Source organism: Stegostoma tigrinum, chromosome 11 (genome assembly GCF_030684315.1).
Source record: "Stegostoma tigrinum isolate sSteTig4 chromosome 11, sSteTig4.hap1, whole genome shotgun sequence".
In the NCBI taxonomy this organism is placed as follows: domain Eukaryota; kingdom Metazoa; phylum Chordata; class Chondrichthyes; order Orectolobiformes; family Stegostomatidae; genus Stegostoma; species Stegostoma tigrinum.
Window position 1 is genome coordinate 62,089,500 of NC_081364.1, and position 24,610 is coordinate 62,114,109.

General features: G+C 42.4%; 1 protein-coding gene across 4 annotated transcripts in view; it reads left to right on the plus strand.

Annotated features, from left to right (window-relative positions):
• The window catches only part of dag1 (dystroglycan 1), a 93,360-nt gene that overhangs the window by 18,964 nt on the left and 49,786 nt on the right, over nucleotides 1-24,610 (plus strand). The window contains exons 2-3 of one of the 4 annotated variants that reach the window (XM_048547597.2): nucleotides 5,371-5,509; nucleotides 6,890-7,105. The exons of 1 other annotated variant lie outside the window; for it this stretch is intronic. The gene's annotated coding sequence lies outside the window, so the exon portion shown is untranslated. The remainder of the gene's footprint in view (nucleotides 1-5,370; nucleotides 5,510-6,889; nucleotides 7,106-24,610) is intronic. 2 more of the 4 variants (XM_048547598.2, XM_048547600.2) reach the window with 2 other exon arrangements.

Sequence of the window (24,610 nt, forward strand, 5' to 3'; positions counted from 1 at the left end):
CCGGTCCTTACCATTAAGTGAATAAGGCCTACCCTGATTTGTCTTTCCAAACTGCAACACCTCGCATTCATTGAAATTAATCCCCATCTGCCACTTATCAACCCATTGGCCCATCTCATCAAGGTCCCAGTGTACTCTAAGGTCGCCTTCTTAGCTGCCCACTACACCTCCAATTTTGGTGTCATGTGCAAATTTACTGACTATGCCTCATATGATCACATCCAAATCACTTATATAAATGACAAAAAGCAGTGGATCCAGCACCGATCCTTGTGGCACACCACTGGTCACAGGCCTCCAGTCTAAAAAAAACTCTCCACCACCGCCCTCTGTCTCCTACCTTCAAGCCAGTCCTGTATTCAAATGTTCTCCGTGTATTCCATGTGATCTAGCCTTGCTAACCAGTCTACCATGTGGAACGTTTTACTGAAGTTTGTATAGATCACGTCCACTGCCCTGCCCTCATCAATCCTCTTCGTTACTACTTCAGAAAAAACAATCAAGTTAGTGAGACATGATTTCCCATGCATAAAACCACTGTCCCTGATCAGTCCTTGCCTTTCTAAATACACACACATCCTGACCCTCAGGATCCCCTCCAACAGCTTGCCCACCACTGATGTCCAGCTCACTGGTCTGTAGTTGCCTGGCTTTTCTTTACCACCTTTCTTAAGCAGTGGCGCCACCTTAGTCAACCTCCAGTCACTGACGCCTTAGCCACCTGCCTTGCCTTATTTCCCAAATGTAGGTCAAGTTTTGCTCTTTCTGTAGGGGGTACATCCTCATACTGAATCAGAATTTTCTTGTACACCCTTAACACTATGACAGTCCCAGTCTGTGTTTGGAAATGTAAAATGCTTTACCATTACCACCCTATTATTATTACAAATAATTGAGAATCTCCTCAAATTTGCTTCTCAATTTCCCACTGATTATTGCGAGATCCATAGTACAGTCTCTTGAATGCCTTTTTCTGTCTGCATATGCTGTCGAGCCTGCTGAGTTTCTTCAGCACTTTCTATTTTTATTTCAGATTTCCAGCATTCTGGGTTTTTTAGAAAGATATTTGTCTATGATACTGAACAATAAAAGTTGACAGTGACAGTGATTGGGCGTGGGGCAGTATAATCATTCATGATCTCATTTCAGGAGTTCTACTTTTTGATGTCCTGTTTTAATTATCCCTCACCCAGCCCTTTATCTGCTGGGATCTTATTGGAGCAGGCTCAAAGAGCTAAATGATTTACTGGTTCTGTGTGTTCTTATTGATTCTTGTATTTTTGGATACATGGCTGTAATGTGGCAAATAGTTATAGCTGATGGACTGTTTGAATCAACACTCAGTTCCCCGTTTTACTCACAGCCAGTCCTGGATTTAAGTTTGTCTTTCCAGTGTTTGCAGTGTTGAAGATCAACGGGATGGCAATCCACAATTTCCTAACTGACAAAAGTCTCATCAGATTTGGGAAACCATGCACGTGCGCATGGAATTTGCGAGCAGGCAGGAAGAGTGTAGCTCAGCATCTTTAAATGGTTGCATGCCAGATGAGCTGCTGCTTGTGATCCCCTCCACCATGGTGAGAGGCCCCTGGATTGTGGGTAAAGCAATGCTATCTCTCCCTCCCATGCTTGCCCCCAGTGTGCATATTGGCTTGAGCGGCCTCCAGGAAGGAGGACATTTGTACGTCAGAGCATTGGTCTCAACAATGGGCATTGTCACAGTGCCTTTGGAATTTAAAAAATACAAAGTAACTCTCAATGACAATGAAACAAAATGTGATAAGCTAAATGAAGTAACTTAACAGGTGACAAGTATCATTTAAGGAGCATCTTCATGGAGGAAAGAGCTGAAGTGGCCGAGAAGCCAAGGGCAACACCATTGAGTGTATTAAAAGCTGAAATAAACTGGATGCTGTAAATCAGGAACAAACACACAAGTTGCTGGAAAAGCTCGGCAGGTTTAGCAGCATCTGAAGAAAAAGATCAGTTAACATTTCGGGTTCGGTGACCCTCCATTGAGAACATAGCTGCTGATGACAAAGCTTTCAGAATCTCTGTACTTGTTCTTCCCTTCCACTCCCTCCCTTCCCCTGCTTACACACCACCATCTCCCTCCCCCACCCCACCTTGCTTCCTTTATGGGCATTTTTTTCTCTGCCAAATCCTCATAGCCAGTGTAATCACTTCTGTAGTTGAGCCACTTCAAAGCTTAGCAAGTCAGTTGCATTGGGTGAGGATGGAGTCAAGTGAATCAGGTTGAACAGCTTCCATAATTTATACTTTCCCCAGTGCAACTGATTTATTTTCCAGATTACATTGTTGTGAATTCAGCATGGTCTTAAGGATGCAAATCCAACACCATGACTGAATTGCAACATGTTCTGGGCATAGAGTTGCTGACTCTGGTTGGATGTATTCCTCTACTCCTTGCCCTGACTGTATAGATCTCCCTGAATGTGTCATCTATTGCAAGAATAGACCCCAGTTATTCAACAGGAAAACCTTAATAATCAATCAAACATACTCTTACTTCCATTTCTGATATTTTTGTCATGTTAATGCACCTTTTAAAAGAATCACCCTTTAATGACTCGGGAAGTTTGTCTCATTAAAACTTGTATGAACCTGCCCTTGGATGGGGAACTTGTCATGTAGGGAGCACAACAAGCAAACCTTGATTTGTTTGTTGGCACACTTTGTGCAAAGGCACCAATTCAATGCCAGATCTTTCAAAAGGTAGATGGTGGGGTCTTTTAACCAGTGTTCCCAATATTCAGCTGTCTTTTTTTTTGGTTCCCTCCTTGATCAATATCACTCACACTGTGAAGCACTGGTAGATTCTGTCCACCTTCTCGCCAGTGGTGAGACCCTTAATGCCCTCATTAAATCCAACCCCTGCCGTAGGAATTGAGCATCATTTAGACCAACTCTAGTGCAGCACTAGAGCGTCACACTGTCAGGGCTTCTCGCTTTTGAGTGAGACATTACATTAAAGTGGGATTCTATCTTTCTTCCATTTGGTTGTGAGAGCTGGCTATGTGTGTTATTGGCTGCTGCATTGTTTACAGGCTTCTGCACTTTGGGATGATGTCAAACTTATTGTAAATGTTTGTTCTGTCCACTCCCTCCCTTGTAACAGTGATGAGTTTTTGCTTTAGAGTTTTTTCCCCTGACTGGAGCCCAGTAATCTCAGTTCACTCTCTCAGCAGTATCTAGGAGATGCATCTCTAGTCTCAAGGGCAATCCTTGATCAGCTCAAGTGTTCTACCAGTGGATTGGAGCCCAGGTGTGCAGTGCAGCTTGCATCTACATTGTGCAGGATTGGCACTGGCTTAACAATGAACCACCGTTAGGAATAAAGTAGTAAGGCAATTCTTTAATCCGTGTGAAGAACTGGCTAGCTGGCCGCCATAAATTAAGGTTTAGACTTGGGATGAAGGAAAAAAAATTGCATTTCCGTGGCACCTTTTTATAATCTCAGGAAGTCCCAAACTGCTTTATAACCACAGAACTACATTTAGAATATAATCACTGTACAGAAAGCACATCAGATTTTCAAGAGTTAATAAGAACTGCAGTAGCTGGAGGAACGTGGCAGGCCAAGCAGCATCAGAGGAGCAGGAAAGTTTGGCGTTTCGGGTTGGGACCCTTCAGTGCTGCATTTTACTTTTGAAGAAAGGTCCCGACCTGAAATGACCACTTTCCTCCTCTGCTGCTTGGCCTGCTGTGTTCCTCCAGCTCCACTCTCTTATCTTTAGATTTTCAAAAGGAGTTGAGATAATGATCAGAGAATCAATTTGGTAATGTCAGTTGAGAGACTCTAGGTACTTGAATATTTTTTTCAAAGGTGTTGTCACACACCACTGGAGTAAATAGGACTTAAATTTCAAGTAACAGTTGGCTGTAGAAGGTGCACACAGGTGAACTAGGAATATTAACATATCTGCAGATTTGCAGCTATAAGTAGCAAGTTGCTTGACAAGAAATTCGGGCGCTTTGGATGAGAATTGGTCTCGTGTAGTTCCTGTGATTGTAAGAAAAATGACAAAAGTTGTTGGAAAAGTCAACGAGCATGCACAGTGCAGCCCCTCTGCCTGAAAACAATGCCTTGATTGTTTTTTAAGCTGTAACATTTGCAGTCCTTGTATGTGTGAAAAAACTTTTTTCCCCACAGTGTAAACAATTTAAATGATGCTTCACAGAGAATTGCTACGGTGTTAGAATGTGGGTGTGTTCTTTCCACTGACTTTTAAATATAGACATTAAAAGATCAGTCGCAGCCTATTACCTATAACAGAGCATCACTAGATGCTTCAACCAAGTGCAATCAACCAACAAATCTCATTAAGCCATCAAAGATGATATTAGTGCTTGAAAGCCAGGTCAATGGTTGATTTTTAAAAAGGAGATAGAGGAAAATCTGAGCTTAGGACTTGCAGCTGCTGAGGTCCTACCTCCCTCTGTAAGGTAAAGGTAGTGGAATGTGTTTAAGGCTGAAATTGGAGGGCTGCTGAGTTTCATGAGTGCAGTAGTTTTTCTTTTAAAACTATACATTCTTAGATGGTGGTGTTGCTGGCTAACTCTGAATTTATTGGAGGTGGTGAGCTGCTTTTTTTTCTAAACTGCTACGTGCTTGCATTTGTAGGGACCTACAGGACTGTTAAGGGAGTTCCAGGATTTTGACTCCTCACTTCATTCATTGTTGCTATATTCCCAAGCCTGAATGTTTATAGTAGGTGATTCGTTGGGATTGCCATTAAAGATCATGGGGAGATTCTCTTGTTTAATATGGTCATTGCCTAGAACTTGCGAAGTGCAAATGTTACTTGTCATTTTTCAGTCCACACCTGGGATTTCAGTCTTGCTGCCATTGGATACAGTTGCTTCAGTATCTGAAAAGCTGCAAATGGTGGTAAATGTCGTGTAATCCATTAATGAACGTTCCTGTTTCAGACATTATGGAGGCGTGGCCATTGAGGCCACTGAAGATGGTTGAACCATCAGGACTCTATCCTGAGGAACTTGTGGAGTGTTATGCTGATGTAAAGTTAAGGGTCTGTATATATGCAAATTGGGTGTTGTGGCAGTGTGTAGACCTCAACTTGAATCAGCAGGCTTTGGGCTCAAGGTCCACTCCAGAGATCTGAGCTTGAAAATCTAGACTGTCGCAGTCTAGTTCTGTGAGCCTGTTAGAACAGGCTTTCTTTCAGATGAGACCTAAACTTAGGCCCTGCTGTCTTGCATTGACATGAAAGATTCCGTGGCACTATTGCAAAGAAAGCCGGACTTTTTTGTTTTACTTTGTGCCTCTTTTTCCCTTACTTTTTAAAATCTCTCTTTTCCTGTTGCTTTACTCTTGGATTGCTCCAGGTTGTTCCTGAAGACTGTATGGGAAGGTTGCCAGGCCCCTTTCTCAGACCGTAGGTCTACTGTGTCCTGGAAGTGAGGCTATTTCAGAGGGATGGGTGCCAAGCTAGATGTGGTATGGAGGAGTTCTACACTGTTAGAGGTAATGTGTTCTTCAAATGAAAAGTTTGAACTGAGATCCATCTGTCACCTTGATTGAATGTAAAAGATTCCATGGCACTATTTCAAAAGCAACGAAGAAGGAAGATATTTATGATATTACGGTCATTATCCTTCAATCAACATTGCTCACTATCTGATCATTAAAGTTTTGCTATTTATGAGAGCCTGCTGATTGTGAATTGGCTGCCAGATTTCCTATGTTACAAGTGATTACATTCAGCACTTACGAACTGTAAATGCGTTGGAGTTTTGAAAGATGCTTTAGCCGTGCAAGTTTGTCTTTTGTTTTCCTTGAGTTAGCTGAAGTTTTGGATCCAATTGTCTCACTGTTAACCTGAGATTTTCCCTCCTTTCACAGAACACTGTTCCATCAGCCACTGAACTCTGGACCAAGCTGTGTAGCAGCAGCAATTAGTGCTGGGAGGGATTAAAAAGGATCTGGGGCTGAGGGGAATCTTAAATTGATTTTTGTCTTTGACACAATCAAAAAGGACAGCTGCCAAATGTGATATTACTACACTGTGACTGGGGACAGCAGTAATTAGGGCAGTTGCAACAGTGATGTTTGCCTGTCTCCGTTCTGGCTGCATAATACAAATTCAGTAAGTTTAAGCTTGATCAACAGAACCCAGTCAGGTAGTGATCAGCTGATAGTTCTCATCCTTGTAAGTTAGGGAATTGTCACTCATTTCTCTTCTGCATTCACCCAAGATCTCTGGTGTTTGTCCACTCTGCAAGAATCAGCCAACCCATGGGTGGTTCACTTTAGCTTTCACATTCCAACACCCTCTGGAAGGGTAGTAAATGTTATAATGCAGGAAAAATGCCAGCCAATTTGCACACACCAAAATATGACAACAGCAAATCTCTGGATTGTAGCTTTGAACCTACTAACAGGTGGAAGTACCAACACTGCAGCTGTCTTGAATGGATTTCAGGAAATTGACTCATCCTGTAGCAGTGGTGTCATCAAGGTTTTCAGTAAAGTATAACTGCAGCTGCGAACATTTCATACGGTGCTTGCTTAAAGTGTGAAAACCATTCACATGCAGTGTCTGCAGCATGCTTCCAGCCGTCAAAAAGCCTCTGCCATTGAGCTTGCGTTGTGGGGCCACAGTCTGTAGTCACTCTTCCATAGCAATAGAACCTTTGAACTGATGAGAAGCTGGATCTGGATTCAGCTGTTGGTGCAAAGAAGCTGAGGTATGAACAGCATGAGTGTGTGCCTGGTAAACGTGGGAGCAGTTTCAGGAGATGAATCGGGATTGTGGATTATTTACCCTAACTCTGCACCCCATCGCATACGCAAGCTCCCTAGTTTAATGGCATGATGTTTCGTTTTTCTTATATCCATTCTTAGGCTGTGGCTGGCGGAGCTACCATTTATTGCCATTGCTATGTACCCTGCAAGAAATGAAAGGAGAGGATAAATCTAACCTGGCTGAACAGTCTCCCCAAAATTAGAAAATGAAGGAAGGAGTCATAAATTATGCCATTGACTGACACCTGCTCATTCATACTTAACTGGAATTTCCAACGGCTGTAGAGGTCATTGTTACTTCTCAATTGTTAGAGGGTAAGCATCAATTAGCTTCCATTTCATCAGGAATCGGCAGCCTCGAAGGAATTTCCTTTTAAACTTTGCCTTGATCAGCACATAGATGTCAGGATAGAAATGAGAATAGCTTCACTTGACAGTTTTTTTTGCGGGTGGAGGGTGTAAAAATTAATACATCTAAAAGGGATATAAATGTGAGAAACAGAATCATGCCATTCGCAAAAGAGGGCTGAAGTTACACACGAATTGTGAATTCAGCACAGGCTGTAAAGTATCTACTCAGAAGATGAGATGGTGTTCCTCCAGCTTACTATGAGCTTAACTGCAATGGAACAGGAGGTCACGACAATAGGAGCTGATGAATGAATCATGAATGGAGGTGGCTAGAAAGCAGTCAGCCGGGCTCCATTTTGCCTGTCTTGCAAGTAGTGAATATGACATACTAAATTGAAAGAAGTATGTCCCTGTTTATGCTGGGTCTGGTTTTCTGAAGAAGCGTCCTGACCTGAAATGTCAGCTTTCCTGCTCCTCTGATGCTGCCTGGCCTGCTGTGTTCCTCCACCTCCACACTTTGCCGATGCTGGGATCAGAGATAATAGTTCTTCCTATCTTCTAGGTGCAGACAAAATGTATCTCTTAGTTGGGAGTCTAGAATTAGGGGACACAATTTGAAAATAAGGGGGATGCCATTTTCTCCTGAGGCTTTTTTGGGTTTTTTTGCAGATAATTCCAAAGGTTCATAACTCTGCTAGCAAAGTGCTCAATCTATGAATATTTTTAAGGCTGAGGTTGATAATTGTACCTGGTAATCAAATTTACGTATGGGGATTAGACAGGTAAAAAGGCATTGGAACACTCTAGTTAGCCAATAAACTGTTGAATGTCAAGGCAGGGTTGATGGGCTGAATCACCTACTCCAGTTCTTCAGGAGGTGGCACAAAATGATATGTGGTAAAAATGACAAGGAAGGAGGAGACATGAATCCTATGTCTTTTGCCATCATTCGTTTTGCCATTTTTAATTTGTCCTATTTTGTGTTCTCCCATTCACCTTTTTCCTGCCTCACTTGATAAGTAATTGACCTGAAACATTAGGATTGTGCAGACTGGAACAGAATGATTCCTGTTCCTTACTCCTTTTGACAATTCCCTTTAGAAAAGATGTACCTGAATGAGAACAGGTTGAGTTGAGTTCCATAGCCAAATATCTGCCTGGACAATTTTTAGGGAGCGGTGAAGGCATCCAACTTGCAAGTGGTGATGCACTCGTGCAAAAGGGGTGAGAAACAATTTAAATGTCCTGAAAATAAAAAAAAATTTGTTTATTTCTTGACCAATGTAGGGCACGTTGGGAGTGGGCTCCAGTCAGGAGATGCATCAGGTTTTCCTTAAAATTTGGATGCAATCAGAGTGGAGTTATTTCAACATTAGAAATGTAACATGATTACAAGACAAGCAGACCCATTTGGCCTGTCATCTTGTCTGGCTGTCCAGTAAGAGCACTTCATAACGAGCCCCAACTGCCTGGCCCTTTCTCCATAGCCTTGTGATTTTCTTTACTCTTCAGCAACAATTGAATCTGCCTCCAAGACACTGTGGAAATATATTCCAGATTCTAACCACTCACTGCGGGGGCGAATTCTCATTCCTGCTGGTTCACTTGTCATTCATGCTGTCCTCTGGATCTGGCTGTTCTGCCAAGGGAACCGTTTCCCTCAATCTACTTCTATCAAATCTCTTCTCAATCTTCTGTAAGCATAAAAAGCTACTTTGGAGGGCCTAGGCCCAAAACATCAGCTTTTGTGCTCCTACGATGCTACTTGGCCTGCTGCGTTCATCCAGCTCCACACTTTGTTATCTTGGATTCTCCAGTCTGTCTGCATACCTGAAGTCGCTCATCCCTGGAAGCATTCTCTCAATTCATCTTTATCTTGCCAGCCCACCTAAAACATTCACTTCCTTTCTGAAGTGCCAAGTCCAGAACTTGTCACAATGCCACGCCCCCCCCCCCCCCCCCCCCCCCCCCCCCCCCCCCCCGGCCATCCTTTTTACTTGCTCTGTCACTTTCAATTGTTTGCACTTTTGTCCTCGGGCTTCTGCTCCTGAACCTCCGTCTGAATTGCTCCCTTTTATTTTGCATTGACTCTTGTTTGGTTTTCCTGCATTGTGTGGTTTTTTTTCCAAAGCTCTGAATTCTGTATAAACAGTGGCTTTGCATTGACCACCTAAATTTTTCCTCCTTGGACTTATTTTTCTTTTGCCCCAACTTGATTGAACATTGTCATTTATGAAACATATTTAATGCAATAAGCTGCTGCCTCTGAAGGTCCTCCGTGGATCAATGTTTTCGGGAAACGCCAAGAGCAATATCAGTGTTGAAAATTTAAGGAAGAATGAATGACCCTTAAATTTATTATGTTGTCTTTTACTGTTTAAACTGGACTGGTGACATCTTTTTTTTAAAAAAAAGGACCTGGTGGAGTGGCTGAACCCAGCAGTCAAAAGGAGCTGAAGCAGTAACATCTAAAAGATGTTAACTTGATGCTGTTATGCAGTGAGCACCTGGGGCTGTTTCTGATAAAAGGGAAGCAGTTGTAAGTTGATAGTTACTCAAAATTGCAAAGGGCAGAGACAGTGTAGATAGAAATCAGACTGTTTAGTAATGTTAAGGGTTTATAATGGGGAAAAGATCAAATGTAAGAGATTTATGAGCAAGTTGGAGAAACTTCTGCTTAAGTTGTGAAATGTACTGTCAGGCATCATGATTGAAGCAATGATCATGTCAGCATTTTAGGAATAGTTTGGATATGTGGTTAAAGAATTGAGGAATATGGATACAGTGAAAACCTAGAATTAGAAGTGCTCCTGGCTGATTTTAAAACCAGAAAGATGATGTGACAAATTTTCAGTAAGCATTAATTTGCTGTTTAGACTCTTTATCCTTTTTTTGACAATATTATCTGAATTACAAGGTAAACCACAACAGTGACGTTACTGGAACTTCTACAAATTTTACTGAACTTCGTCTTAAGGAGGCAAAACTGGTCTTGTCAACACCAATTTATTGATTGCTGATAATGTTGTCTGTCTTGTATGGTCTCCAGATACAGTTCCCACTGTTATTCGTGCATTGGCACTCTTCTATTGGTACCACTTCACACATCTGTAAATTCAGCTCCTTTTTGCCGTGCTTTCAGCCAGCATATCTGTAATCCTCTTAAGGCTTTTTCGTCTCATTCAAAACATTTCCAAGCTTTGCCTCCTCTGCAAATTTAGAATCTGCCTTGTTCACCCTAGTCTACTTCATTAACATAGAAATATAGGTGCCAAGAGGAGGTCCCTTGGCCCTTTGCGTCTGCTCCACCGTTCTTCACGATCATGGCTGATCATCCAACTCAGTAGTCTGATCCTGCTTTCTTACCCCTCACCTTTGATCATATTCACCCCAAATGCTATGTCTAGTCACCTGTTGAATGCTTTCTATGTTTTGGCATCACCTCCTTCCTGTGGTAATGAATTCCACAGGCTCACCACTCCTTGAGTGAAGAAATGTCTCCTCATCTCTGTCCTAAATTGTCCACCCCAAATCCTCATACTGTGAGCCCTGGTTCTCGACATTCCCACCAGAGGGAACACCCTCCCTGCATCTATCCTGTCCAATCCTGTTAGAATTTTGATTGGCAAGAGGAGGGTCCATGGCCCAAATGCATTTCTTATCCATCTGTATCAGACGTGTAATTAGAGCAGTTAGTGTTTACATTTCATTTTTAATCATTGCAGTCAACGGTAGGACAGATGAAACAGTTTCATTCTTGGGGTTTGTGAACTTTGCTAAAGTCATCCTTTAATTGCCCCGAAGAAGGTTGCCTATTTGAAGCACTGCAGTCCACAAGCGTAGATACACCAGAGCATCCCAAAGAGGACGGTCAGGATCCCAGTTGGGGTCACAAGCTGAAATTTTGGGATTGCAGTCTCTAAGGGAGCATTAGCTGTAGTGAAGCTTTGAGTAAATTGTAACAGCCATGCTTCCCCCGTTTAATAGATCCCTGTTCTCTCCATTCTCACTGTGGCATTGAACAATTTTGACCTCAAAACAGGATTACAGCGAGTTGCAGAAGTACTGAAATGCACTGACAAAGCCTTTTGAAGCAATTTGGTATAATTGACCGTGTGGGTCACTTTGGAATACAGTTAAGAAGAAAGCACATTACTGAGATCTGGTGTCAGGTCTAGGCCAGACTGGGTAAGGATGGTAGATTTTCTCTGCTAAAACACATTCGTAAAGTACGTGAGATAACGAGGTGTAGAGCTAGATGAATACAGCAGGAAAGCTGACGTGTCGGGTCTAGACTCTTCTTCAGAAAGGGTCTAGACCCGAAACATCAGCTTTCCTGCTCCTTTGCTGCTTGGACTGCTGTGTTCATCCAGCTCTCTACACCTTGTTATCTCAGATTCTCTAGCATTGGCAGTTCCTACTATCTTAAAGTAGGTGATGTTTTACAATAAACTATTCACAAGCTTTGCGTTTTATTCCCATATATTAATTGAATTTAAATTTTCCCGGAGCCAATGTGTTGAAGATTGAACTTGTTTCTGGAACATTAGCCAGCAACATTATCATTATGTTATCACCCCCTAACAATTTCCCAAATTTGCTGTAAAAATGGCCAGTTCATGTGAAAAGATATATACTGGGAGAGGAGCCTATGGAAGGAATAATTGGATAAAATGCCCAAGATTATGCTTGTGATTTAAGCTTCTTGCAGGGTATTGACTCAGGTGCTGGAACTGATTTAAAATATTCAGAAATAGATTGCTTGGGCTGAAATTGAAGCAGAAGATACTCAGCTGAACTGATGGCATTTGTGCAGCGAGATGATGTTGACTGTTCAGGTTGATGCCCTTTCATTGGAAGTTCTGAAAGGTCAGTGACCTGAATTTTAAATGTGTTAACACGCAGTATTGTTCAGAAGGATACACTATCAACACTTAATAGGTTAAAAAGAGTGGAATGTTACCTCTGCAATTTGATGTAACATGGCTTCGTTGTGTGAATCCACATTTCCCACTTCGAAGTGGGATGGAGGAAAATAAACTTTCACTAATGTTGGGATTCCCTTGGTTCATGATTTCTGCCTGTAGTCTGTGAACTGTTGAGGGATAATCCCTTACATTTTGTTTGCTCCTTGAAGACACTGATTCATGTTTGTAGTGATTCTAATACCAGTAATTTAAAGGAAGAGGATTACAATATAGACAGTAGTGCTAAGCCTGGGCTTTGAGAGATTTTCAGAGGAAAGTCCAAGAGCGAACTGTACAGTAAATTGAAAAGCCCTGGGGAGAATTGATGCACAGAGATCTGGGTGTTCAGGTCCATTGTACCCTGAAGGTAGCAAAGCAGGTTGGTAGAATGGTCAAGAAGGCATACGGCATGCTTTCATTCATCAGACAGGGTGTTGAGTACAAGAGTTGGCAGGTCATGTTGCAGTTGCATAGGACTTTGGTTCGACCACATTTGGAATACTGCATACGGTTCTGGTTGCCACATTACTACAAGAATGTGGCTGCTTTGGAGAGGGTGCAGAGGAGGTTCACCAGGATGCTGCCTGGTATGGAGGGCACCAGCTATGAAGAGAGGTTGAGTAGATTATGATTATTTACATTAGAAAGACGGATGTTGAGGGGGGGACCTGATTGAGGTGTAAAGAATCTTAAGAGGTCTAGACAGGGTGGACAGCAAGAAGCTTTTTATTCCCCCGAGTGGGGGAGTCAGTTACTAGGGGTCATGATCTCAAGGTGAGAGGAGAAAAGTTTAAGGGAGATATGTGTGGAAAGTTCTTTACGCAGAAGGTGGTAGGTGCCTGGAATGCATTGCCAGTGGTGGTGGTAAAGGCGGGCATGATAGCATCATTTAAGATGTATCTAGACAGATACATGAATGGGCAGAGAGCAGAGGGATACGGGTCCTTGGAAAATAGATGACCGGTTTAGATAGAGGATCTGGATCGGTGCAGGCTTGGAGGGCCAAAGGGCTTGTTCCTGTGCTGTAATTTTCTTTGTTCTTGAAAAAGTATGGGAGTAAATTGACAATCCGTTTGTCTCATGTTAAAGCTTCTGCAGGTATGTAAAAACTGAAGAGATTAGTGAAAGCTGGGACTGTTGGAAGCAGCAACAGACAAAATTATAATGGCAACGAAGGAAATGGCAGAGAGATTAAGCAAATACTTTTATTTCCTGTCTTCATAAACAAAAGAAAGCAAAAATAATGGAGTACCAACTAGCCTGTGAATGAGACGTTTCAAGACAATTTCAGTAATGTAGTAGTATGGGAAAATTCAATTGATCACACACACAACAAATCCCTACATTCATGGCCCATATCCCAGGGTTTTATCTCTGCAATTATAGAAAGGAGAAGGAAAGCAGAGAACTCTGACCAGTTAGCCTCACATCAGTGGTAGGAAAATTTCTAGGTTCCTTTTATTAAGAACATAATAGGTCACTTGCTGTAATGGTTTTATCATTTTCCACTTCAACACTGATTTCCAGAAGATTTACCAGTATGTTGCCGGGACGAGAGAAGTTTGAGTTATAAGGAGAAGTTGGATAGGCTGTGACTTCTTTCACTGGAGCATTGGAGGTTGAGGGTGACCTCTATAGAGGCCTATAACATCTCTATAGGCATGGATAAGGTGAGTTGCAAAGGTCTTTTCTCCCAGGGTGGGTGAGTTCAGAACTAGGGGACATATTTTTAAGGTGAGAGGAGAAAGATTTAAAAAGGAGCTGAGGGTGTAACATTTCCACACAGATGATGGCTCCTTTCAGGAATGAACTGCCAGAGGAAGTGTTAGATGCAGATACAGTTACAACATTTTAAAAAGAAATTTGGATAGAGACAAAAATAGGAAAGGTTGACAGGGATGTGGGCCAAACACAGGCAAGTGAGGCTAATTTAGTTTGGGAAAACTTGGTGTGGACCAAGGATCTGTTTCCAAGTTGTCTGACTGAGTCTAGAATTTTGAAGCTGTAACTAGCAGGGTAGCTGAGGAACCAGTGGATGGTCGTGTGTTTGGAATTTGAGTTTCAGGTGCCTTGACTCAGGCTAATACTCAAAATTAGAGCTGGTGGTGTTTAAGTTGATATATTACCACAGAATAGCTAATAGATAGGGAACAGCAGCTGAGGAAGGGTCACTGGACCTGAAACGCTAACTTTTTTCATTCGCAGATGCAGTCAGACCTGAGCTTTTCCAGCAGTTTTGTTTTTGAACAATGAACAAAGTTGGGTTAGTAGGTTTTATTTTGACTAAGTGCATATATGTTGGTGACTTGGATAAGAGGACAGTGTGATTATATGTCCAAGTTTGTCGATACTTTGCCACATAACTTCGTAAACCGAGTATGTATGGAGTCGACAAAGGGCGCAGACAGGTTGAAGTTTGCTATTGGTACGTGAGCCATCAGCTGTCCTTCAATTCTCTCATGCTGACTACTGAGGGTTGCAAGCTTTTACTGTGAATCATCAAGTGACTGAAAAGACCAATTCTAAACTTCTAAATCCACTTGTATAGATCCTTTGATACACTGGCAAAGCCATCCCACAAGGTTGTGTAACCCAGGGTGCGGGATCTGTTTCCTTTCCTTCTCTGCCACCTCATTTAAAATAATGTGACCCAGTGTGATGCAGTTTGACGTGCACATTGCCATTTTGAATGACTTGTATCATACTCCTTTCAGTCATTAAAGTCAATTCTGCTGCTCCTTAAAGAGCATTGTGTCTTTGTAGCATTTTCTTTGTCTTCCCTGGACTGTTGAGAGCTGAGAAAAGAAAACCTGATGGGGACTGGATTCCATTGGGAATGGCCTTGCAGAGTTCATTCTGAATGCTTGTGGAGCTAGCTTCAAGAAGGACATTGATGTTTGTTTGATAATCCTCCCAGTGAATCCAGAATCCATGGCAGAGACATTACTGGTGGAGTTTCTCCTGTGCTCTTCTGTATTATTGATGCACAGCCCAAGAGTACGGTGATGACAACAAATGAGTACCCTAGGGCGTTTTGCTGACTTGTAGAGGCCTTGATTGTCCAAAACTTGATGTTATAGTTTGTAAACAGCTAGGACTGGCATAGCTGAACCAGTGTTAAGTTTGCCCTGTCAATGGTGGTCTTTTTGAGTGAGGTCGCTACTGGTGTACACAAAGCACCAAGCATATTCCAGAGTGCCTCTGTCAACCTATATGTGAAGTGAAATATTAACTGACCTTGCTTGGGCTGATAAGAACTTTGAGCATTCTTGGCAGCATCAGCATTTACCCTTGAAGGTGATGTTGAGCTGCTACAGTCTATCTGGTTTTGGCACACCCACAGTGCTATTAGAGGAGTTTTAGTTCTGGATGTGAGTTTGCTCGCTGAACTGGAAGCTTAGTTTTCAGACGTTTCGTCACCATTCTAGGTAACATCATCAGTGAGCCTCCGATGCGCTGCTGTCGGAGGCTCACTGATGATGTTACCTAGAATGGTGACGAAACGTCTGAAAACTAAGCTTCCAGCTCAGCAAGCAAACTCACATCCAGAACCTCAACCTGAGCTACAAATCTTCTCAAAACTCGCTAGGAGTTTTAGTTTTTTTCTGGTCCAGTGAATGGGCAGCAGTGCAGTTGAGGTATGATTCAGCTATGTCAGATTGTGGTCAGCTCTCCTAATTTTTTACACTCTCTAGATATGAGGATGAAGGTCTTTGCATAGTCGACTTGGTAGGATGTACTGGTGTTGCTTCTTGTTCCATGGCCTGGTTTTATTCTTTCCAAGTTTTCTGTAGTGGTTTGCAGCTGGCTAGCTAGGCCATTGCAGAGGGCAGCTAAAGAGTTAACTACAATTGTGGGTCTTGAGTTGCATAGGCCAGAGCAGGTAAGGATGGAAAACTTCCTTCCCTAAAAGACACTTAAGCCACAAATAGAGCTATAGTGAATCTCACCTTGAGCACAGTATGCAATTTTGATACATGTAAGAAAGGCCATGTTTTCCCCAAAGGAAATGTAGCCAAGGTTCTGCTCCAAAACAATACAGGTATCTTAAGAGGGATTGAGGAACGGACTTGGAAGTGATAATTAGCTGAGTTGTGCTGCTAAATACTCATAAAACAAGGGGACGCATATGATCAATATGTTAAGCTCTAGATATAGCTGTCTGTGGGAGAAAACCCTTTCTGATGTATTCTGCAAGCTCTCATTCTGTTGCTTTAGGCTTGATTTCTAATACAGAGCCATTAATACACCCTTCGTTGTCATGCGCATTGATGGCATGTGGAGACGGACTTTTGGGAGGATCATCAGGTATTGCCACTGTTGTACAGCACCCATTACCCACAATGCAAGATATTCAATTTGCCTGAATGTACCCTTGTCTTACATAACTGAGTCTGGTGATTCCCATGCCCTTCCCAAGGTAGTAATGATGCCCTTAACTTCGGGTCAGGTATATAATGCTAAACTTCAAAAACAACCCAAAGAACTGTAGATGCTGGAAATCAGAGACAAAAACTGAAATTGCTGGGAAAGCTCCACAGGTCTGGCAGCATCTGTGGAGAGAAAGGAAAATTAATGTTTCAGGTCCAGTGACGCTCCTTCAGAACTGAGATATGGAACTGGTAGTTCTGAAGAAGGGCACCAGACCCAAATGTTGACTCTGCTTTCCCTCCACAGATGCTAGGAAAACTCAGTAGATCTGCCAGCAATTTCTGTTTTTATTATTTATTTGACATTTTTTGACAGTGCCACAAAATTAATATTGAGAGAAAGCAAAAAAATATTGGGACAGTTGATCTCCTTCATGTCATGGCCCTAAATGGTCCAGTGATTTACTACAATGGTAACTTTAGCCCTTCCACTTTACTTTAAGGAGAGTCTAGATGGACATGTTAATAATCATGAAGGGTTTTGATAAACTAAATAACGAGAGTTTCCAATGCCCAAGGGTTGGTAACACAAATTTAAGGCAACTGGCAAAAACAAATGAAGATTCAATCATTTTCGAAGTGCTTTTTTCAAAGAATGCTTGAAGTGTAAAAAATTGCAGGCATTAGTAAGAGGAAGCGAGTGGGACTAATTGGACATAACATTCAAAGAGATCTGACAAGAAGAGTCAGTTGGCCTCCAGTGTTGTCATTCTATGGATCAGATCAAAAGTATGTTTTAAGGAGCCTCAAAAGAGAATTCTAGACCTTGGGGTTTAGATGTTTGGCAAAACTACTAACGGTAGAACAAAGGAAGTGTAGAATAAACAAGAGGCTAATGTTGAAGGAAGGTCGAGCTCTTGGCCAGTTTTAGGACTCTGGGAGCTCACTCATGTATTCTGTGCTGGGTCTTGGATGCAAATACCAGTTCTCATTCTGTATTTTTGTTCCTTGTTTTGTTTTGCCTTGATGGCTGGGGACTAAAGAATGTAAGTGATTGGGGGAAGGGAGAGCTGCATGACAGCAAGCTACAGGCATTTCTAACGTTCCACCCACCTACAGCCCACTTTGTCAAGTTGAGGAAATTTACTTCCCCAAGCATGTGTATTGTAACAAATGTATCACACAAAATGAGACACGAGAGCTGGTGAGCTCTGTACCTTTCATTTTAAAAATCTAGCCCTGTGAAAGGCACAATTTCACTGGAGTTGTAGCAAACTCTCACTTTTTAGAAAACAGGGCTTTGTTTGGTTACCATAGAAACAGGATGTTGAGGAATTGACTTTTTTTACATGGAGGGATGGGGTCAGTAAGGTTTGCGTTTAGTTATTCTTTGTTCTGCTGCACAAGGGCCTTTTCTCTGGCCATGGCTGAAATGTCCCCCCTCTTCTCCCCCCACCCCCCCCCCCCCCACAATTGAATGTAAATTACCTCTATTCAGAAGTTTCAAATAACCTGCTTTCAGGGTGGAGGTGACACAGACAAGTGGAGCTGCAGCTCTACAGACTTCCAGCATGAAGCAGTTTGAGCTTGCAGAGTTCAAGCTGAGACTGAGACCAAGGCTGGTCCCCAGCCGTAAGTGAGAGATAATGGGAACTGCAGATGCTGGAGAATTCCAAGATAATAAAATGTGAGGCTGGATGAACACAGCAGGCCAAGCAGCATCTCAGGAGCACAAAAGCTGACGTTTCGGGCCTAGACCCTACTATTAACCCAGCCGTAAGTGACAGTTTTTACCCTCAGGGTTAGATCACTGCAAGAGTGCCCAGTGTTGGTTGCTTGAAAAGCTAAGTAATCAGTGTGTATGTTTCTGTTGCCTTTTCTCTGTCAGACTTTGGCTAAGAAACTCTGTCCATCTCATTTTGTTTTTAATCTGTTCCACATAGTTCACCCTTAGTATGTTATCTCTTACCTGGCGTATTTGCTTATTTTGTGCACAATCTCAGTTTATGTGCCTCTGTCTCTCTTTCTTTCTTTTTTCTCGCCCCCACTTCCACCACTGCCACCCAACCACCCTTTCCTCCCCTGACAGTCTAGCTTGTCTTTTTGTCATCAGTTGCAGGGCAGGGTGTCTGCTGTGGGACAAGGGCTGGCCGTAGAAAACTGGCAGGGTTATGTAGGGTTGGTGCCTGGTGTGGAAAACTGGCTGATGGGGAGTTGAGTCAGGTCTGGGAGGTTGTTTTCTGCTGTGGGTACCAAGTTTTCTGTTGAGTGGGGTATGGAATGCATTTGTTTCTTCCCCGCCCCTGCCTTAGATTATGAAGGGAGTTCAGTTAAAGGTAGTCTTAAATTGAGAGAACTGTTGAAAACATTTGAGATTAAGATGTTATGCCTTATTTCTTTAGACCAGAAGGGCAATGGTGTCTTAAAATGTGCTCATGGAGCAGTTGTCTTCCCGGTTAACCCAGACTTTTATTTTGAATGCTGTCAAAGTGTATCCACAGTAGGTCTGTGGACATGTTGGGTGTAGAGTGGAAGAAAAATTTGGCTGAGTTAATCCCCCTGGTCTGATCACAAAGCCAGCACTATTGTCTCAGCATGACTAATGATTGTGTGGGTGATTTAACAGAAGATTATTGTAACTCAGTGAGAGTCAGCACCTTCAGAGGCAAAAACTGGTGAGACAAAAAGAAATGAGAAGTGACCCCTGAAATATTGTTTCCTCTCCACACAATTTTGTATTTGCTTCGTGTAGCAGAAGGGTGGGCAGTCTGATCTGTAAGCCACTGTCTATCTTGGTCCTGTGATAAAGATTATTTTAGTTTACAACCTTTTTTTTTGCCGTAGCAGATCAAATTTGTATCCATGGCATTGTTGAAGCGGAACCCTGAACAAGTGTGGATCTTGATAAAGATCAAGTGTGGGAAGCTCAAGCACATTACATAGACTTTTTAATTTCCAGGATCACTGAAACACTGCCTTTGTTGTAATACCCAGTAACAGAGGAGTCCATTGTAGTCCCAGCCTGAGGAAAAGTTGCACTTCATGATACTGTGTTTAAATCATATATTTGTCACTGTATAATTCAGTATTGTGCAGACAAGAACAACAGGGGTGTGTCTCTTATTTGTAGGTTGTCGTATGCCAGCCCAAGTTTTAATTTGAGTTGCAGTGCTTTTGTTGGGCCTTTTTGTGAAGTATAATAATGGGCGTGCCGAATTTTCAAAGTGTCTTAATATGTATGAAACGTAATTGTACAGAGCCTTTTATAAGCTGCGTAATACTAGGGTGAAGCAGTACCGTTATACTTGTTTTTGTAATTCATGTTGTGGCATTCAGGTGCAAACTTGCCTTATTTGCTAAATCCAGCTCCTGTATTCTGGCTTCAGCAAGTAAACTAAAAGGAACCTAGAATGAGTGCTACCTAGATCTGAATCAAATGCTAAATATGAAAATGGTTCTAATGGTGCTTTTTAGAGTGGGAGAAAAATTAGGTGATATGGCAAACCCACCTGCCACACTTTTTTGGCCTTTCCCCTTCTGTCCTCACCTGCAGTAACAAGACCCTGCTGATTCTTTTCTTTTTCCACCCACCCAATATCCACACTCAAAAGATCATAAAACCACCACTTCCAGCAGATTTCTCACCTTTTGTCAGCATCCCACAAAGACCATTCACTCTGGGACACCCTGGTCTACTCCTCATACGTTCCTAACGCCTTCCTATGTAATTGCAGAAAGTGTAACATTTGCCATTTACCTCTTCCGTCCTCGCTATCTGTTGCTGCAGACACCCGTTCGTGGTGAAACACAATTTACCTGCATTCCACCTAATCTAATCAGCTATATTCACTGCTCATTGTGTGGTCTCAACTTTGGGAAGCGTGGGAAGATGAAATGCAGATTGGGTGACTGCTTGCCACCTCAATACTGCATCATGTTCCCAAAACAACATTCCTGTCTCGGGCCTGCTGCATTGCTCCAGTGAAACTCAAAGCAAGCTGAAGAACAACACCTCATCATCTCCATGGATATTTTACCACCCTCTGAACTCAACATTGAGTTTAACAATTTCAGTGTGAGCACATTCCTCCAGGGCCTGTTCTGTTGCTCCCAGCACAGCTAACCCATTTTAAAATGATTTGCACTTCTCGTTAGCCCGTGTCCCAGTAAATGCCACCATCCCACAGTTTCTTTTGGTTCTGATGTAGGCGCAATGGAGTTGAAATGTTGACTTGCTTTCCTCTCTACAGATGCTGCCAGATGAGTTTCTCCAGCACTTTGATTTTGTTTCATTCTTTTTAATTAAGCTGATGGCCACTTGACACCATCCAAACATGGGTATCAATCAATCTGAAAGGGCACCAGAGTTAGTGTGATGTGGTTTTGTACACTTTTTGGTATGACACTCTAGACCTCGTGAAGCAAGCGAGTTATAGTATTGTGCTTTTGACAATAAAGTGAAACATTTTTTCCTTAATTTGACAAAGGCAGAAGGTCTGTAGAGCAATGTATCTCATTATTGTTCTAAATCTAGTAGTTAACGCTGACCAACAGGGCTTAGGTATTTACTTTTTACTAGGTTGTTCTACCAAATAGTACCTGCAACCTCACGTTGAGGGGAAAGCATATTTCAAGCAGTTGTTTTATTGTTCAGCCTGTTATCTAGCTGGTGCCTAACGCAGTGCTGAAGTGGGCACTGCATTATTGGAGATGCTATTTTTGGATGAGACGTTAAATCACCCCCATGAAAGATTCCACAGTTAGCCTAGTAAAAACAAGGAAGTTCTCCATGGTGTCCTTGCTGATATTTATGTGTCGGCCGGCATCACTAAAACTAATCTTTATTACTTCATAGCTGTTTGTGTTTCCAGCATCTTAGGTGCAGAATTAGCTATATATCTCTGAGATGTTGTAAGGCCACAAATGATTCAAAAGAAATCTGAGTTCTTTTCTTTCCCTTTGAAAACATAACCCAGCTGTTTCATGTGTTTCAGCTATTGTTTGAGGATTTTATTTCTTTTGCTTAATGTTTCAAAAAACTCTCATTTCCGCTGGTGTGTTTAACTGATGGTATCTCTATGCCCCTGTGTTATAATAAGCCTATTGTATGTTGCCTACAGTCATTGCAAAATAGTGTCGTGTCAAGGGACATTGTGCTTCAAATTCTGTCCCTTAACAAGAAAAACTGCCTTGGCTTCTGTTGCTTTTTCAAAAATCCAACTCCTCAGACATGGGCATTTCTGCAAGGCTAGCATTTATTACCCAGATCCTGTTAGCTTCAAAGGTGTTGGTGGGTTGCTGTCTTGAATTGCTGCACTGTTGTAAAGGTGCTCCGATCTGTTGGATATTCTGTAGGCTTTTTTTACACATGCAGCCTCAATGTGAATGTTTTGAGTTGCTGGATAGACAGGCTGCTGACCTGTTTTATCTAGCCTGGCATTTGGCTCCCTTGTGTTGCTGCGGCGGAACCTTGCCACCCCGGGTAAATAAGTATTCCATCGTCCTTTGTACCTTCGAGGTAAATGCGGGGCTTTAAGGAGTCAGGTCACATGCTGCAGATATGCAGTGGATTTGGTTAAATTTGTGTGCTTTCACCAATTTTTAGTATGTTTCCCAAACTAGGATCTTTTATGTCCACCTCAAGGTAGCTGGAACCTCAGCTGACTGTGTCTCACCGAACTTCTGAACTCCCTCTGTACTGTACTGGGCATATCAGTTTACTGTTGTGCTCAAACCCTGGAATGGAATTGTTTTCATGACACACAGGCAACACCACTGAGTCAAAGTAAAAAGGATACCTGGTTGTCATGCTGTATGAAAATGAGACCACTTCAGTATCTGGAGAAGTGTGATACTAATTCGAGGAATGGAATGTACTCTTGTAAGGAGAAATTAGGGTGAAGGTCTCACTTTGAGAGGTGGATCCTGTTATGCTTTTATTAATAAAAAGGCTGACGAGTAACAACGTCCAAGGGTTTAACACTGTGTTAATAGAAAATTGTTTATCCTTTCGCTCCCTTTTACGTGATGCTTTGTCAATGTTTGTCTAAAACAAATATTGCTGGGGTCAGTGTGTGACAACAAATGGTCTTCCTTTGTGACATAAAAACAAAGCTGCTGGAAAAGCTCAGCAGGTCTGGCAGCATCTGTGAAGGAAAAAACAGTTAACATTTTGGGTCTGGTGAGCCTTCCTCAGAACAGTTCTGAGGAAGGGCCACCGGACCCAAAACATTAACTCTGTTTTTTACCTTTTGGATGCTGTCAGACCTGCTGGGCTTTTTCAGCAACTTTGTTTTTGTTTCTGATTTACAGCATCCACAGTTCTTTTGGTTTTTATTTGTCCTCCTTCCTGAACCTGTTTTAGGACAGATGGTCCAGCCGCAAGCCAAGATCCTAAATGTTGGGTGTCATTGGCTCCTGGTGCCTCACTTAATGAACTATGAGAGCATTTTCTATACCCCTGCCAGGGCAGGTAGTCTGATCTGACCTGATTTTTGATCTGAGGAGTTGGATTTTTGATTTATAATAATAAAATAAGCTTCAGTAAGAAGCTGAGTCAATGTGAACCACAAAGACACGAAATATTAGCCGCCTCAGTTCAATTTTCCTTCATGTTTTATTTTGGCAGCTCTTTTACTCCTCATGTTGGAGTACATCCTGAAGGATGCAGGCCATTCTCTGTTCTCCATACCAATACCAAGCTGGTGCTAGCAGGCCCTGCAGATAGTGCCCTCATATGATGTTCGTGCTTTCTAAGTAGGACATGCTAGCGTGGTAATCCAGAATGAGAATTCTGGTTTAATTTGAGATTTTTCACCTAGTTCGGCTTTCAAAAAGCAGTTAGAGAAGTATAGCTGTGGAGGGTTTTGACAAGAACGTTCTAATATGAAGAAAAATCATGAACGCTTAAAATCACTGGCTTCAGAGTTTGATAGAGATGGATAGAGTCAAAGACACAAAGGGATTGATTTGATGAGCAAAGGTAGGTAAGGACCTCAGCTGTGGAATTCACTCTGAAACATCTCCCATTTCTTTTGAGAGAACCCCCCCTCCCCCTCTCCACCTATCTGCTCCTTTATCCATCTTCCATCCGCCTCCCCCCCCCCCCCATTTATTTCAGAATCCCATTCTCCCCCCCCCCCCCCCCCCCCCCCCCCCCCCCTCTATTTCTGAAGAAAGGCCCAGACCTGAAACGTCAGCTTTCCTGCTCTTCTGCTGCTTGGCCTGCTGTGTTCATCCAGCTCTACACCTTATCTCCCATTCTCTTGCCTGCTTTTAAGGCAGTTCTCGCTTTGACTGTATCTTTGGCTTTGTGGCCAAATATTTCCTTACGTGGCTTAGTGTCAAATGTATTTGTGCATAGATGCAATGCCTTGACTCCCTTTATGTTGAAAGTGCTCTCTACGACATGGTGGGCCGAAGGGCCTGTGCTGTGCTATATTTTTCTATGTTCTAAGTACACATTGTAGTTGTTGTAAGTGAATTTCAGGTACAAATCAGCTATGATCTAAGAATATCCTGAACAAGCTCAAGGGCTCATTGGCCACCTTCTACTCAACAGCCAGTCTCAAGGTGAATCGAGAACCCTTGTAAACTTCTAGGATTAGATTTCGGGGCTAGGGTGTGGCCAATTTTCTTTGTGACCAGTTAAGGTCTATATTCAATGACCTTCACACACGAGTGAATTCAGACTGTGGTTTTTGGGTGTTTTATTGTGACCACTAGATAATGTTCCTGTTTTCAGCTGTGCTCTTCCACCAAGCGTGCAGTGTTTGGTATGTAGCCTTGCACCACTGCCAACAAGTTAAAATACTCTGCTCGCCTGGCAAACCTTCTCAGGACAGCTGCCATTGAGAGGCTGGTGATATGGCTGAAAATCACATCCATTATGCTGAAATCTCAGATCTTGCTATTGTAATTGGTCTAAGAAATAAAATGCATGTCTGGAAGAGAGCCCATCTCTGCACCAGAGAGCATGCACGTTGGCAGGTTTCAACTATTCCCTGGAAGAAGAAAGTGTTTCGTCGGAAAATGCTTCCTGTCCCTGCCAAGTCCCTCCCTCCCTCCCTCCCCAGGTTCATCTGTGAATAATTGTGTACAGAAATTTAATGAGCATGAACATTTGCAGGGGG